This window comes from Drosophila albomicans, chromosome 2R, assembly GCF_009650485.2.
Source record: "Drosophila albomicans strain 15112-1751.03 chromosome 2R, ASM965048v2, whole genome shotgun sequence".
Taxonomy (NCBI): domain Eukaryota; kingdom Metazoa; phylum Arthropoda; class Insecta; order Diptera; family Drosophilidae; genus Drosophila; species Drosophila albomicans.
The window spans coordinates 28023303-28041492 of NC_047631.2; the positions used below are offsets into that span (position 1 = coordinate 28023303).

General features: G+C 38.8%; 1 protein-coding gene across 1 annotated transcript in view; it reads right to left on the reverse strand.

The window, feature by feature from the left end:
• Window positions 1-17585, reverse strand: part of LOC117574012 (cGMP-specific 3',5'-cyclic phosphodiesterase) — a 57744-nt gene extending 40159 nt beyond the window's left edge. Inside the window, exons 1-2 of the mRNA XM_034257596.2 lie at window positions 16485-17585; window positions 13990-14036 (exon numbers count right to left, since the gene is read on the reverse strand). The gene's annotated coding sequence lies outside the window, so the exon portion shown is untranslated. The remainder of the gene's footprint in view (window positions 1-13989; window positions 14037-16484) is intronic.
• Between the last annotated feature and the right edge of the window lie 605 nt (window positions 17586-18190).

Consider the following 18190-nt stretch of genomic DNA (forward strand, 5'->3'; position numbering starts at 1 on the left):
ATGTGTTGGGCAGCCCACAGCCCAACAGCCACATTCATATTAACAGGGGGCACAAATGTGCGCACACGCCATGTAAATGTTGAATGTGAACGTGGCAGCAACAGCAACAGAAAAGTAGTCAGCAGTCAGCTCGTCATTCCGCTTTGGTTCCCCATGGAACTTTGACCTAAACATAACCCAACGTCGAGCCACATTTTTTTTTTTGTTTTGTTTCGTCCCTAGTCTGTCTATTTGTTTGTTAGTTTATTTGTTTGTCCTGGCGCTATTTATCATGCGACAAATGCGCGTTTATCATCGCACGAGCGCTTGGCGGCTGTTGGAGGGCGTGGCATTTGCTCCCATAGCGCATTAGCTTTGTGCCCCAGCTTAATACTCTTTCTTTTGCTTCCTTCCGTCAAGCAACGAAACAATTTTTACGTACATAAATTTCATTTATGAAAATCATTTGCACACAGACATCCGCACAGCAATTGCTAGAGACAACAGTGCGTATGCGTAACGCGCACCCGCCAACTATTTATGCATGCATGTGTTTGTGAGTTGTGTGCGATGTGATGTGTCTATGTGACGTACATGATTGATGTATGGCAGCGCCCAAAATACGCCAGAGGCATTTATTTTTATGTCACCAGTTTTGGCAGCTACAACAACAACAACAGCAACGACAACGGGAACAACCACAATGAAAATGTTGTTGATTTTTTTACGATTTCAATCAAGTCAAGTGGATTTGCATCATTGTTCAAGTTTTCATGGGTTGCGCAACGTCACGACTCGTCGCCTTGCTATTTATCGCCTTTGCGAGCGACCCTCGTTTTCCGTTCAAATAAAGTAGCTCTCATTCCCTCTCTCTCTGTTTCTCTTACTGGCTCCCAAGTGAAAGTTTCTAATCAAAGGACATACATCTATGTGGGTCAACGGCAACAATACGACGCCACTTGACCAAAAATTGTTACCACACCGTCGACACCGTCGCCGTCGTTGTCCCCAGGAGATTGACGGTGAGACTTTTGGGACGAGCGCGCGCGCAAGCGTTGATAATTTCCCTTGGTCTTGGGCCACACGTTGTTAGTTGGCTGGCTGGCTGGCTCGCTGGCTTGTTACCATTAATTAGAATTACAATAAGGCGAACGTGACAGTTGCTTAATTATAATGACATAAATTTCAACTAATTATATGCCCAAGCATTGTGTACCTGTCTGTACTTTATTCCCTCCTAATTTATGTTTATCGATTATAGCTACATTAAAATAAACCTTTTACTTAGCATACTTCAAAGGCAAAGACGCAATACTCATATCAGTTAAGTCTTAATATGTCCTTATGATATTAGTTTTCCCTAAAGTGTGTTGTTATGGTACTTTATTTCTGTACTGGTTCAACCACTTAATAAATCAAAATACTATACAGAAAAGTTAAATCTTAACTACTACAAGTTGCGATAGTAATGAAAATTTTAATATGTTAACGTCGCCTTGGAGCGTCGAGAGATGCTCTCATTCAATTACGATACTTGTAGCATAATGCCATTGAAATGTGCGGCTCATTCATTTGCTGCCATCACATGAGATGCTCGTAATTAAATTGCCTTTAAGCCAAAAGCTTGTTATTTATTTTCTGTTTTTTGTGTTGTTTGTAGTTAACATTCATTCCCAATTGATGCGACTTAATTGACTCGCTGTGGAGGCTCGTTGATGTGGCCATGTCAGTGGCTCTCTTAATTGCAGTCAATTTGCACACTTTTTTCTTCCTTTTGCAGTTCACTTTTTTATTTCGAGGGAAGTAGATTAAATGATGCACACACACACCAATTTCTCTCCACCGACAGCGGAAGTCAATGTGACGTGTCAGGAAGTCAGCTGGCTAAACTCCAGTGACAGCTAAATAATAACGATTTATTTTATTATTGCTTGATATACATTTTAATAGGGGGCGGCAGCTTTTTTATCGACAGCTCATAAAAAACGCAACGGAAGCTGTCATTGTTGCTGGGCTGAATAAGCAAAATAAATGCTTAGTATAGTTTAATAAATATTTAGCTGAAGTTTGCAATAAAGAAACTAGACTTGAACATTAAGTTTTCATAGTTGCAACAATTGTAAATGTTTTTCTGCATTTCTTGCTAACATGAAAGTTTTACAAACAGCAGCTGGCAGCTGAACTACGACTTAACAGATGGATCACACACGCGATGCCATTCTCATTGAGCCAACCAGGCGTATGAGTTATTTTGCTGGTTCAACAGCCACACTACATTACTTTTCTTTTTTGCTGCATTAAGAGGTATAACAAATTTAATAAACGGAAAACACATTCCGGCAGACCAGTTGCACACGGCAGCTTTACTTGTTGATGTTGATGGATGCTCTGTGGTTGCGCGGCTTTCTCTCTCTCTCTTTGAGTTGTTGTTGCCTTGGTTATGCTTCCTTTTTCCTCCCTGCACGCTTGTTAACGTATTTGCTTGTAGTCTTGTAGTCTGACTGCTGCTCGTGCTCATTGTTCATTGAAATTGCAAACAGATAACAAGAACGTCGTAAGCCTGCGAGCGAAGAGAACAGAACAGAAAAGTTTCTGGTTTCATTTCTTTGGCTTGTCGTTTTGCTATTTTCAGACTGGCGTTGGCAAAAGTATTTACTTTCATAATTCTTAAATATGCAAACTAAGTGGAAATCTGACACTTTTCCAGCAACTGAATCTTTCGATAATAATTATTGTAATCGAGTTGTGAAATTCGAAATAATTTATGCACAAACTTGCGAGAGATGCAATTGTCGTCAACAATTTTACAGTTATTCGTAACGATGTCAACATCTTGTTCAGTTTTACACCTTTTCCTGACAATGTCCCATAAAAGCCAACACATGCTGTAGTCATAGTTGTAGTTGTAGTTGTAGCTGAACTACACGTAGTCGAAATGTACATGTCATTGTGTCCAGCCATGAATATGACAAATGCTTGCAACAACTCGTTGCATGGCATGGAACACGTAAGCATGCACAGCAATAACAAGTTGAGGAACAGCTGTCGAAACCCTTGAACCCCATCATTTAGTTCACATACTTAGCCCCAGCGACGTGCTGATGTAATTTAGTGCAAGAAAAAAACGAGATATATATACAAGTACAATATATACGACGCATTTATATAAAAGACTGCGGAAATAAAATACAGCAAAAATGCAGCACTTAAGGGGTAAATTAAGCCGAAAATGAAAAAGCATTGCTGCGTTTCATTATATTATCTTCTTCGATGGTGGCAAATGAAATAAATGAAAAAGAGAAAAAATATATAAAGTAAACTGACTCGCAGTCATACAAGTGGCATATAATTTTATAAGGCCATCAGTTGGGATCAACTCTCGACTGCGTCTTTCCGTTTGCCTGCACATGCCGGATATTTTACAAGTTCCGGCGCCGTTTCACTCTCTCTCCCTCTTACTCACTCTGGGCAATTTTATTGCTCCGTTTGCATTTGCGAGTTGCGAGGGAGCAAACGCTGCCTCGTTAAATTTGAACACTGATGTGTTAATAGCCCAATACTAAAAGTACTTTACTTGGACGCCGCCAGTGCAGCGCGCATAAAGTTAACAGGCCAAAGCGTATATATGTTCGTATATGTATGTAGATGCATACCACATCAACACAAACAAACGAGCAATAAGTACCCCAACAACAGGCTGTCCAAATTTGTTTGAGGCATTGCCAAACATCAAAGCAATTTGTGCCTGACAGCCCAAACTCGACTCGACGACGAGTGCTGGCAAAATAAATTGCCAAAAATGTCACAGTAAAATAAAATATATTTTTCAAAACGTTGCTTTTGGTTGCTTTTTCTCCTTTGCTTTGGTTTTGTTTGTGTGTGTGTGTGTGTCGCACACACATTGCAAAGAACTTCAGCAACTGCTTTCCGCTTGAAAAATCGACACAACAAACATCAGCAGCAATTGCAGTAAGCCATAAATGTGATATATACTATATACGTAAAGGGAACGAAAAGTTGGTAAATTCCACTCTACATATTTACACTTTATGCATTTGAAATGTCAGTCAAACAAACGCATTCACCAAATCCGCTTAAAGCACAACAGAAATCTTTAAGCAGTGCGCAATTTCAACAGTATTTGAAAAGTAAATCTCAGTTCACAGCTACGTCACGCATACGACGCGTGTGCGCAGGCAAAGCCAATAAAATTATGCATACGCAGTGTATGCCGTATGCCGTATGCCGTGGGCTGTGCCACGCTCTTATTGACTCAATTAATAATAAAAACTAATATAACTATTGACATTTGATTTACGCTTTCGCGTGATTAGAACAAGTTCAGGTTGTTGTGTTTTTTTTCTTCTTTTTTTCCTACACAGCGCGTGTTAGAAACCAACACAAAGACAGACAACACAACAGTTAATCACACGCTCACTCGCTAAGCTTATTTACAGTTCACAGCCAAAAGCTGTGAATTAGCAAGTCTCAACATCTCACAACATCTGGAGCGACTGGCATGTAAAATCAATCAGCAAAATGAAGCAGCGGCTTTGGCGTTACATAATTTAGCATAAATTAATGCTTTATTGCCACAGACTTTAGCAAAAGCAAAGCGAAAAAAATGCGTATAAAGGCATTAAAAGTGTCGGGATTAAAGTGCCTTCAAGTGGTTGTCGTCGTTTGATGTGTTTGATGCTGTACTCGGGAATCACTCTCCAAACTGCGAACAGCATTTGTTGCCTTATCTTTGTATTTTGGTATGTGACGCATCGGCCTCAAACTTTTTTGTTATTGCTGTTGGTATTAGTTTGTCTTGTTCCTGCGGTTGGGCTCTCTATTCATTTTTGTTACATCCTGTTGCAGACAAACACACACACACGCACATTCTCTGCGCTCTCACTCTGCATATCAATCACATGTCAGGATGCTGTCACTTCACTGTCACAATGCGGGGCGTGTGAGAATTCCTGCGGTAGAAGCAGCAGAGATAGCAATACCATTCAGCTTCCTTCTCAGATATTCTCTCGCCTCTCTCTCTCTCTCTGTCTGTCATTTGAAAAATATCAAATGTTCGCGTTTTGCATATTTATTGTGCGTTCTAGGTTTGACTTTCCTGCTTCCTCCTCTCATCGCAACACTCAACATTGTCCGGTATTCAGTCAGCAGTCTGTCAATCTTTCATATCGAAATTCTATGCGCGTTTTGATAACAAAAATTCAATTAAAATGCTTTACGTGTTGCAAATCAGTTGTACATCTCTTTTTTCTCGAATTGATTCTGGCATAAATTGTTATTTTATTTCCGCCCGCACAAACACAGCCATTGATTTAACGTTTCCGCAGGTAAACGCAATTATTACTCGACAGCTATCCGGCCACATAAACTCTTATCTAACAAATAATCGGCAAACTAAACAGTTCAACAAAAATGTTCAAATATTCAAACTGCATATTAAAATGAATTTTGAGTTTTATGCGAAACTATTTGCGTATACTTAATGTGGCAGCGGTAGTTAAATAGTTTTTGGCTTTGGCAACAAGAATTAAAATTCAATTTTAGCCTATGCTGCCTTTAACTCAAATATTTCCCACAGCTAACAAATAGTCAATAAACTAAACAGTTAAGCAAAAATAATGCACACAAAATTCACATATTCAAAAGGAAAAGTGAAATGAATTTTGTGTTTTGTGCAAAAATATTTGCGTATACTTAATGTTGCAGCTGTATTCAAGACTTATCAAGTCAAGAAACTAGAAACATAAACTAAATTCAAATATTCCAACTAAAATGAATTTTGCACAAACATTTGATGTGCATATTTAATGTTGCAGCTGTATTCAAATAGTTTTTGGCTTTTCCAGCATAAATCAGAATTCACTTTTAGCTTATCATCAAACAAAGTCTTATCATTTGTTAAATCTACAAAATAGTCAAGAAACTAGAAATGTAAACTGAATTAAAATATTCTAACTGACATGAATTTCAAACTTTGTGCAAAAATATTTACGTATACTTAATGTGACAGTTGTATTTTAAAAGTTTTTGGCTTTTGCATCATGAATTAGAATTCAATTCAAACCTATCCTTAAGCAAAGTCAGGCTAGAAATGTAAACTAAATTGAAATGAATTTTGAATTGTGCACAAACATATGTTGCGTATACTTAATGTTGCGGCATTTGCTAGATCCATGCAAGAAATTAGAAATGTAATCTGAATTCAAATATTGAAACTGAATGCTGCAATCAATTTCGAATTTTTCACTGAAATATGTTGCGTATACTTAATATTGCAGCTGTATTGAAGTTTGATCATTTAATACATCTATGAAATAAGCAAGAAACTAGAAATGTAATCTAAATTCAAATATTGAAACTGAATGTTGAAATCAATTTCGTATTTTGCATATGGTGCGTATACTTAATATTGCAGTGCTTTAAACCATATTGTATTTAAACGTAACCCACTTGGTCTTGGCATTTGAAACATGAATTAAAATTCCATTGAAATTTATGACCCGACTATGATAACACAAGCACAAGCACATCGCAAAAAGAAAAAATAATCTTAAATATATTGCAGGCCTCAGTGGGTTTTGGCCTTGTCCATTTTACTACACTTTCGCATCGCTTGTGTGCCCTCAAAAATTACGAGTATTCATATGGCTCGTTTGGCAAACGGGCTGCTGCTGCTGATGCTGATGCTACTGCTGTTGCAGGCTGAGCCACAGACCGCAACGACAACTATTTATGCATGTGGATGTGGCTCTTTCTAGCTGTGGATCTGCCTCTGGTTGTGGCTGTGACTGCGGCTCTGGTTTGCGGTTGTGGCATTTGCGAGAAAATCTGCACAGACGACACGCACTTACACAGCAAATGAATGCGTATCGATGACGTTATTAACTGCAACTGAAATTGCTTTTATATTCGGCATTTCAATTTTAACGCTCGTCGAACACATTCATAAAGTTCCGCATTGCTTTTTATAGTTTCTAAAGTGAGCAAAAGAAGAACCCTTTTGGTATTTAATTAAAGTGAAAAAGAAATATTTCAAAATCCAAAGAGTATTGCATTTCCCAAAAAGGAAACATTCATTGCCTTCTCCACATTTACATGAACGCACATATTTGCGTGTATAAACATTATCGTTGTTGCTGTGTGTGGCCAACTAAACAGCTGGCACATGCTTAGGGCTTTGCTTTTGCTTGAGTTTGTCTGTCGGTGCCTACGTCGACGCCTACGCACATGCTGGTTAAATATTTGCAGCTATCCATCGTGTGCTTGGCTCGCAGGCAAATTTACATATCAAGAATCTATTAGCAGCTAATAGATTAATATTTTTGTTTGGTTTTGCAATTTCAGTTTGCCCGCCGTCGGTGTGACAGTTGAACTCAAGTTCGCTGTCGAAAATTGAAGCATTATCACATTACGTATACGCCCCCAAATGTGCTTTAAAGCAGGAGCTGGCAACTCAAGTGAACACAAAGCGCTGGTTTTGGGAGGTACGAAAAATGGCACTCGTGTTTGGCTCTGGCGTGCAAAAGTTGCTGTTCAGGTTGCAAGCAAGATTGATTGAATCCAGAAGTGGCAATAACAAGCACAAAGTGAAATGGTAAATGTAAAAAGCAAACAACTGAAGCAGCCCGGCAAGCAGCAAGCAAACGTGGCACGTTGCCTGAAGAAGGAACATATACATATGTATACATATATACAACTATTTCAGTTGCCACACGCACATGCGTGTTATTCAAATGTTGTTGGCTGACGCCATTTCAGGCATTTCGAAGCTTCCCCCGAAAATGAAATTTATACACACGTTTATTGCGTGCGTGTGCGTGTGTGTGCGTGTATATGAGCCTACAAGTACGTGGCTTGTGCCGGAGCCTAAACCTAAGCCTGAGCGCCTCTGTGACCGTGCCTCTGCCTCTGCCTCGGCCTCGGCCTGACCACGCCTCTGCCTTTAGCTCGCAGTGCCAGTGCGTGTGAGGCAATTCTGTGTGTTAAGCAGCAATGAAATTTCGTTTCATGAGTTTGCTTCATTTTGTGCCACTAAAGTGTTTCGACTCTTTTTCTGGAACCGTCAATTTGCTTTAAGCTCAACACGTTTCATCTAAAGAAAAAAAAAACTTAAAGCATACATTCTGGCGCCCACACACACTTACAACTATATGCAAATCAAGTGTATATGTGTATTGAGCAGCCTTTCAGTGTTCAGTGTGTTCAGTGTGTTCAGCCTTGCATAGTTTACCATCCCTGCGGCGCTAGGGTAATTAATTTCATTTTTATTGCATGCCCCATTTCTCGGCCTCCTCCTCAGTCTTCGTCTCTGCTCCTTGCAGCATTTCCTCTTGTGAATGGGGACCCAACTCGTTATTCATCTTTTTTTCCCCGTTCTTGTTTTTTTGTTTTTGCTCCCAGGTCCATTTTAATGTTGCCGCGAATCGTTTTTCGTGAACCACACTGAGGCCATAAAAACTGTAATTAAACACGAAAAACTAGTGTCACATGCCGTATACGTGACGTGGGCCATTTTCTCGATTAATTGTCGCCATCCCACCTCCCAGAACAGAACATTGTTCATACGCACTTGAGGCGCGTGCTCAACTAGTTTTCAGCAAGCATTTCTAATTGAGTTTCCACTCTGCAAAACGATCGATTTTCCAATCAATTTATCATAAAGCAAAAGGAATATTCTGGAATTCTTGCATGTGGCGCAAGAAATGCTCCACAAATGTGTGACATGATGAATCATTTATAAAATTGTCTGTAAATAAATATGAAATGATTTGTATAAAACAGTGAATAATGAGGAGTTAGGAATTGATATACTTAAGCAACCAAAATATGCAAATAAAATATATAAAAATTAACTTAAAATTCAGTCACATAAAGTGACTGTATCTATAATTTATTAAAATAGACTGTCAATAAATATGAAATAGTGTATATAAAGCAAACAATAATGAGAGCAGAATTGTTTTATTAATTCAACAAAAATCTACATGTCAAAAAGGCAAATTAATTTAAAATACAGTTTAAAAAATGTATAAAATATAAGCTCTTTCCCATCACAAATATGTGACTGTATGTATAATTTATAAAAACAGTCTATAAAACAATATGTATAAAGCAAGCAATAATGAGGTGTACAGAATTTCCTCAAATAATTCAAATTTATGTATTCAAAAGTGTAAAAAAAAAATATAAATTAATTTGAAAATAGAGTAGTTAAGCATTTAACAATAAATATGTAATATTATATAAAAGTCACAAAATTGTTATAAAATAGTTTGTATATAGTTGTGAATAATAATCAGTAAAGATAATTATTTGTATTTATTTCTGACTTCAGTACTGAAATTAGTGTAATAAAACAATTAATACTTTAACAACCAAACTTCACTTTAATCACCCAACTTTCAAGAGCTACAAAACTTATTTGACAGCCTTTCAGGGTAATTATTTAAATTCTTGAGCCGCAACTTTTATTACACACATTTGCTGGCAGCTGCAAATAGTTTAGTATGGCCACAAAACTAGTTGATAACTGAACTGAAGCTTAAAACAAAGTAATTTGAGTCCCAATTAGAATGCGTTTAAGTTACAAGGACCTTAGTGAAATTAAGTAAATCTAATTATGGTTGTTGGCAGTCATTAATTAGTTTAGACGCTAGTTAGTGCATTTTGTGTGTTGTGCTGTGCTGTGTTGTGTTTGTTGTTGCCATTGTTGCAGGTCTCTGTTTTAGTTGTGCGGGTCACAAGAGAGTTTGACACAAAAGGCACCTGCAGGCGGCAGCCAAGTTCCAGAGCCTGTTGAGCGCCTCAACAAGGATTAGAGGACGCTTATAACAAGCTTGAGGAGCAGGAGTCAAGAGTCAGTGGTGGTAATGGGAGCATAGCGGTGGCGTCTGATGTGACAGCAGCTCAGGAATAATTACACACGAACATTGTGCAAAAGTTGTTGGCTGGCAAAATGTTTATGGCTCTTTTTTGCCCACATTATACGTTGTTGTTGTTGTTGCTGTCATGACTGAGCCATAACTAAATGCCAGCACATGAACAACTGTAGCTATCTCCCAAGCCTGTCTGTCTGTCTATCTGTCTCTCAGTCTGTCTGACTGCTAACCTCAAGCGCTCTTCAGTGACACACAATGCCCGAGTTGAACACGGGGGCCAAACAAAAGCGCAGCAGCTCTTAAAACAAACAAAATACATATGCGAAAAAGACAGCAACAACATCAGACAACAACAACCACAACAACTATGTCGGTTAAAGCTAACGAACTAATGTAGCATAGATTTTTATATGGCATAAGGAGCAAGAATCGTTTATGACTAACACAGAGATAAAAGCAGAGCGCACACACACACACACACTCACACAGACAGATAGCAGGCATCAAAGTTGAGCTTGGGCACTTAAGCAGCCACCAGAGCAGCAACAGCCGCGACTCACAACGTTGGCTGTTAAGCGGGGGAAGGGTCTGGCTCTTCAACTTGGTCCCGGGCCTGGGACTGTGCGACTGTGTGTGTGTTTGTGTTTGTGTGGAAGCCACATCTTGAATTGCAAAACCGCAAAATACACACACGAGTTAGAGCTAGAGCGACAGCGGCACATACTGCCTGACACTTTACATATGTCCTTTTTTTTGCTGCGTTTCGTTTGCAGGATTTGTGCCCCAGTAGGAAAGACAGATAGATACGACTGTCTGCTACAAATGTATGTATATAGAGATAAGTATAACATTTAAGCAATATTATGTTAAACTGTTCGACGCTGATGACGATGATGAGTCATTCGAACAGCATATGACTAGGATACTTTAGGGTTCATTAAAAGCCATACATCACATATGTATGGATGAGGAAGTGCTGTTGTCATGCTGTCAGTTCCAAGTGGGTCGGCGAGACGGCATCAGCAGTTAAAGGGAATGTGTGTAGCATGTATTTAGTTACATTTGCTATATAAAATATTCATACATTCGTGAGCATTTACTTAGAAATATATATGAGTGTGTGTGTGTTTGTGTTCTTCAGCTGCGCACTGTTGCTCCACACACAGAGAGCGTTACTAAAAGCCGGAAATTTGCATGCTGCGACTTTTGTGTGTAGCCTACTCACACTCCTCTCTATTCACTCTCGAAGCGTGAGTAAAATTTGCTTACATTTCACAAAAATTCATAAAAAAAAAAAAAATGAAGAAGAACTCGGATTTTCGTTGGGTGCTTTTCACTTCTATTTTTTTGTGGTTAAAAGTTTGCGCACAGTTTGCTTCGCCTGCAGTTTGCCAAATTGCCTGCAAAGTTTTCGCATGCAACAGAAACAAAAATATGTAATAAATAGTTTTGAAGCAAAAAAAAAAGAAATAAATAAATAAATAACCAACTACTTGCAGTGTGAATGTCGTAAAAAAGTTGCACGAAAATGTTCGCTGTCAAGTGCATGTTAAATTTCATCATAAAAACGCAGGACATCAAACGCAAATGTTGACAAAGCTGTCAATAATTTCAACAACAAATATACGGCAATTAATAAACGTGCGAATTAAGTTTTAAATTTACTTTTCAGCTTAATTACTTTTGCAGTAAATTATGAATTATGCAGCAGATTTAATGATAATAAATAATAAATTCGGGGATTACTGCACGTGATTTAATATGAGAATTGCATTTGCATAATAGCTAAACTAAAGCTGACCCAGGATCAAGCTTGCTTTCGTTACGTTTTTATCTCGTTTAAAGTTTTGTCAGCCACTTTTAATTTGGCCACTGCAGTAGACAGCAGTCGAAAATTGTAACTTTAACTTATTTAAATTCTTGTTGCCTCGTAATTAACTTTGAAAATCGGGTCAAACTTTAAACTTGTTTAACTCGGAATGGAATTAAACAAATTTTAAATTGTTGGGCTAATTTCATTCTCTGTTTTCTGGCTGCCGACAACAGAGACAACAGAAGAGTAGAGAAACAAAACAGAATAGAAGCACAGTCGAAATAAATTGCAATTTATGTGTATTTAATTTGAATGAAAAGCGAGTAGAACCGGCAGTGTACAAATCAAATTATGCTAATTAAATGCACACGAAAGAGTTGTACAACAACAAAAATGAACTGTTGGTCGAGTGGTTGGTTCGTTGGTTGACTCTTTATTGCCGCACGATTTAACGAACACACTTTGTATGAGGTTGCAGCTGGCAAAAAAAAAAAAAATAAAAGGGTTGAAAATTGCAGGTGAGGTGAACGCTATTTATTTTTGCCAGCTTGAGCCTTGAATGGAAATCCTTACGCTTAAGCTTGTGCGGCGTCATTAAGGATAAGGAGGAAAAGCGCAGACGTTTGCTGTTTCAACACAGTCGCAAATTGTCACAAATTAACTCAATGAGCGGCCTCTTGTAGCAAGCAGCAACCAAAAGCGACAATTCGCAGCGAAAATAATTTAATTATGAAAAGGCAACTTCAACACTGAAACACAGAAGGTCTCTCGACAGCGTAACAAGCGAGGACAACAACGTTAGCGTCGGAATGTTGCAACATGCTTTCAGTTGTTTTTCGCACGCTGCCAACACTGCGTATGTGTAATATAATAATCAGTTGTAACAATGTGCACTGGATAGGAAAATATAATTACACGGCCAACGTCCACGTGGCATTGCTGGTCATTGATGATTACATAATCGATAGTGAAATGTCCCCTCCCCCGCTATTCCTCCCACCTAGCCCTGCTATTATTATTATTATTATTATTGTTCGCTCTGCATGCAAAACAAGGCGAAAGCTTTTAATTGAAACCATTCTCTCCACCGGTTTTTGTTTTCGCACAGTCACCAAAGACGAGGGTCAACTTTGTGGCCAAATTAGTCGCAAAACGAAAACAAAAAGACGACGAAACCATTGACCAAAATAAATGTTGACTACTAAAAATAGCTCGAAAAGGAATAATCAGAAAATCCAAGCGACCAAAACAACAACTAGTCGTCTACTATAACGAAAAGCGGTTGCGAAACATGTGTGTGTGGGGAAAACCAAAGAAAAAGAAATAGAATAAAAGAAAAAAAAGTGCTGCAGAAATTTATGTGTTGAACAGTAAAGCGAAAATCCCCGCAGACAATAACTTTTGTTATGAACGTCATACGAAAAATGGTAACGCATTTTATTCATACCTTCTCTTGCGTAATAAAACTGAGAAATGTATCTCCAAAAAAAATAAAGGAACTCTGCAACATATAAAACAAACTTCCGAATATCATTGCAACAACTTTAAAGTGCATTTTCAACTTTAAGCTGTGTGCAGGTATCTGGAAGTCGTGCCATTTATGTTTATAGTTTATCCTTTGCATTTGTTTTATTCTTTGTCAGTAGCATTTCCCTTTGGTGGTCAAGTCAATGGCAACAGCTAGAGGAAGTCAGTTGGGGCCAAACCACAAAAGCGCAAAGCCAAGAAAATGTTGCTGAAGCTCTTTCAAAGATATTGAGATGAAAGGCGAGAGAAATGCGGATAAAAAACGTGGGTAAGACGGATAAGCGTCTTACACAAAACGGGTAAAGCCCGAACTTTTTCGCGTTTACTTTTACTGGCGTCGTTTGCCAAATGAAAAATATAAAAGCAAAAATTATATACGTACATACAACAAACAACAACAGACGAGTCTGAAAATGAAGCAACTAAAAGTCAGACAACGTCGGCGGCGGCGGCTGCTGCGGAAAAGCAGACCAAATAGAGCGCAGGTTGAAATGGCGTCGGCGTTGGCAATGGCGACAGCGTATCTCCGCTGCCTTTCATAACATTTCTCAACTATTTTCCGCTGAGGAAAACTTTTGCTCGAGTCTTTGGTCAATATTAATAGTTCTTCTTCCTGAAGTTGAAATGTAATTTGATTCGTTGTTGTTGCTTTTTACATTTTTATGAGCTGTTTTGATGCGAGTTTCGAAATCACGTCGATAGCTTGTTTAAAAGTCATACTCGTACACATCACGTATACGTAATTTATAAATAATTCATTTTACTACTACTCACCAATTGTTTGTCGATTGATGATTAGAACGTGTATCTCTACGTTTTATCTGTAAATGATAAATAAATTGAATTAATTTGCGATTAATCCAATTGCTTTAAATAGCCAAGCGATATCTGAATTTTGGCTGTGGCGGAAAATTTAATCATACACTTGATTGGGGATCTACAGCAAACGCCATCGCCCTAAGGGATAATGTCAAATGCAATCACATGAATTTGGATTTATCTATGGCAATAATTTGGCGCTCACACGACAGCAAACAGCAAATTAGCGTCAATTTTATCAGCTAACATTGTGAGCAAGATAACCGAATCAATAAACCAAGCGAAAAATACTTCAAGGACAATTAAAATAGAGAGAGAGAGAAAGAAAGAAGTGGGAGTAGAACATCAAAGCCGTCGCAACGTTTTAATAAATGAATTGCTGATTAAATGAAGTTGGCCTCAGTGTTGCCTCCTCACAGGGAAATTTCGAGAGAAACTGGGCCAACAAATGCTAAAAGAAAAGCCGTGTGAAAAGCAAAGAAAGAAAAAAAGAAAAATGCGTAAGAATGCGTGGAACAAAATAAAGTTGCGAAAATGTGTTGATGTCTGGCCACGAATAAGGGCAATGAGAGAATGTTGGAGGAGCGGTGTGGAGGTGCCATAAAAACCGAATCCAAGGCAAGGTTAAACTAGGCAAAAGCCTGTCACAGATGTGAACGCGACCAGCGAAATGTGCGCAGAGACACCATTTTATGGCCGATGATGAAACTGACAGAGTGACGGGGAGAATGGCGTAGAACGTGAGTAAGGGGAAGGGGAAGGGAAAGAGGAAGCGCCAAAGGCAGAGGAAGCGCAAGTCAAGGCAAATGGCGCTGAGAATGAAGGAACAATAACAAAAACAAATATCCGCCTGCGGACCGCATAAAGCCAATGAACGTCAGTCCACTAAGACATCACCAAGGCACGAACGAAAAAACGCGCCGGGTGCTAAAACGAAAAAAGTAAAATTGCGAATAAAAAAAAGTAAAAAAAAAAGTAAAAAAAAAGAGAGAATCGACATCGACTATTTATACCCTGTTCGAAAGTCGGACATAAGCCTAATCTCCCAATGGACAAACATTTAAATGCTTCAATTTGAAGGTAAAGAAAATACTTTGAAGCCGTTATTGCTTGACCCCTTTGCGTAAGCCGCTTTTATGAGCACTTAGCAAATTGTCATAGATTATTCTTTGTTCATCAGGAAATGAATAAACTATGAACTCACAGAGTTAAAGTTTGTTTGTGCAAGTTTTAGGAAATTCATTGTTTTATCTAGCTAATTTTCATAAAATTAAGTCTAACGATTAAAGATTTTAAGTGACTTATTAGTTGGCAGAAAGATATTTTAGCTAGCTAATAAGTACATCTAATTATTCTAAGTGATTCATTAGTTGATGCTCCAGAGAGGATTCGCTTATGCCTTTTATTGGCCATTCGACAAAGGAAGCAGTTAAAGCAAGTGGTGAAGCATTGTAAAGCGAACATAATAAGTTCGTAAATTGTGTTATTTTTGAAAATCCTTAGAAAGCAGACTGAAAAGAAAAAATAAAAATAAAGAGACACAGAAGGACAGACAGGCAGACAGACAGATGGACAGACGGACGGACTGACTGTGGGTTAATGCAAAACGTTGACATGGGCAACTTTTTGTATAGAACAAAAATAAAATAAGAAGCAAACAAGAACTTAATGGATTTGACTAACTGACTGACTGTCTTGACTCACTGTCTCTGGTGGAGAAATGGGGGAAGGGGGGCCACTTGGCGTATCTCCAAAAGGGCAACAAGACAAAATACGCGCCCGAGTACAAAAAAAAAACACACACACACACACTCTCACAAAACCTAAGAAACTGCGTGAAAACAATTTTTAAAGTAATTTGCGTTACACGTCAGAGGGAAAGAGAGAAAAAAAGAAAAACACGAAAAAACAGGCAGCAAAGGAAATGACAGAAAAAGGAACGAAAGCAAAAAGTTGCTCACGTCGCTGCTTTTTATTTATATTTATGAAATTTGAGGCGAGAAAAAGTTGTTGAAAAGTAAAGTGCTTTCCCAGGCAGCGTTCGCGTTGCCCGACGCTCCTCTTAACCCCTCTTTTAGCTACTAGCCAGCAGTAGAAGCAGCAGCTCAGCACTCTAATACATAAAATACGCGCAGCAAATTCGCATTCAAGGGTAAAATATTGTAATTTACTCATTTGGTGGGGTTCCTCTTCATTTCGCTACTGTGTTTGGATTTCAGTTTACTTTTGGTCTACTAATTTGTGTGTGTTTTTTTGCGGGTGTGTGTTTTGTTTGGTTTTGCTTTGTTTACGCAGCGCAGCGCAGAGCAACGAAAGTACAACAACACAGCTCCAGCTTCAGCTCAGCTGGGCTGAGCTCAAGATAAACACACACACACATGTACACTCATATAGGTAGGCACAACAACATCATCAACAACAACAACAACAACAATAAGTGAAGTACTTACCCAAGCACGCACATGTGTGCGTCGGTGTTTGGCGTCGGCTTCGTCGTCGGCGTCAGCGTCGAATTCAAATGCAGTTTACATTTCGCCTCGATTTGCTTTTGTTTTTGTTTTCATTTTTAAGTATGGTATATTCGAATGTGTCTTTGTGTGTCTATCGCTGTCACTGTCACTGCCACTGTTATTGTTATTGTTCTTGTTATTCTTTTTACTTTTATTTTGTTTTGTTTGGGTTTGTTGTTGCTGTTGTTGTTATAGCTTTTTTTTGCTGCTGCTTGTACCCGCCTGATAACACGCAACTGAACGACACGATGGCTGCGACTATTTATTGCGGGTAAAATGTGAATTAAGTTGGGGGAAAAAAAGGCGACAAATCGCGCTATGCACTGCACTTGACAAGCGTTTGTTTTTGTGGTCGCTGTTTGTTTGTTTTGTATTTATTTTTGTTTTTTAATTTTTATGAGTACACTAAATAGTTGATTAATTTTCATACACTATATGCTCGACTATGCTTTATTTGTTGTTTGTTGTGATGCTTTATTTCATGTTGTTGTTTTCTTTTTTTTTATTTATATTTGCTATACATATTATGCAAAACTGTTTGCTCTACTGTTTTACAACCGGCGGCAATTCCGCAATTCCGACTACGACGACAACGACCAGCAGAAACAGCAGCAGCAAGCAGCAGCTTGAAGTCCGAGCAGATGGCGGGCGGTGGGTGGATGAACGCTGCCACAGAGCTGCCCGGATTTGGTTGTACGACTTTTTCACAGCACGACGTCAAGTTGAGCACTGAGCAACAAAAATGTTGCGACCAAAAATTTCTGTGCGGGCTCCTAGCTAAATTACACCGTAACCCAAACAGTTCTCGCTCGCTCTTTCGCTTGCTTACTTGCGCTCTCTCTCGCTCTCACTCACACTACTGGCTTACTCTCTCTCTCTCGTTGCATTGGTCTCGCTTACACTCTCTCTCTCTCTAGCACTCTCGCTCTCTTTCTGTTGCCCTCCCTCGCTGTTGCGTCTGTGGAAGCATTCGTGTTCTGCAGCGTTTGGGCTCTCAGCTTTTGCTATTGTCGCATTTTCGTTGCTCCAGTTCGCTTTGGCGCCAGACATCAACTGATAGGGCGATGCGTAACCAGCAGCAGCAGCTGAAGCAGCTGAACCAGCAGCAACGCCAGCAGCAGCGTCAGCGTCAGCTTTTGCGCTATCCCTGGCGTTGGCGTAGCATGTGCTACGCTTTGTTTACTGTTATTTGGCACACGCTCTCGCTTTAGCTCTCACTCTCACTCTCTCGCAATGTCACTCCGGGAAGCACGCTCTCGCGCTCTTTCAAGGTGGCTGCGGTTGATGGCATTGACTGCAACAGTGATGCGAAATTGATAATCAAAGCTTACAATTTAGTCAAACATATTTTGCAAAATAATGTTTTTTTTTTAAATATTAATACATATAAATAAATATTTTTCTAAACTTTATGTTTTTTATTATTATTTATTTATTCATTTTCGATTTCATTCATTGCCATTCACATCACTTTTAGACCACTGTAAGCCAAACTCTAAAGACTCTCTTTACTTTGCTGCAAGCTTAAGCGCAGGCGCCATTTTTGTCAGTTGGCGGTCATCAATTGTTGAGCTTTATGCTGCAGAAATAGTTGTTGCTCTTGCTTAAGAGCAACTGCATCCAATAATATTATTTTGATCTTCTTT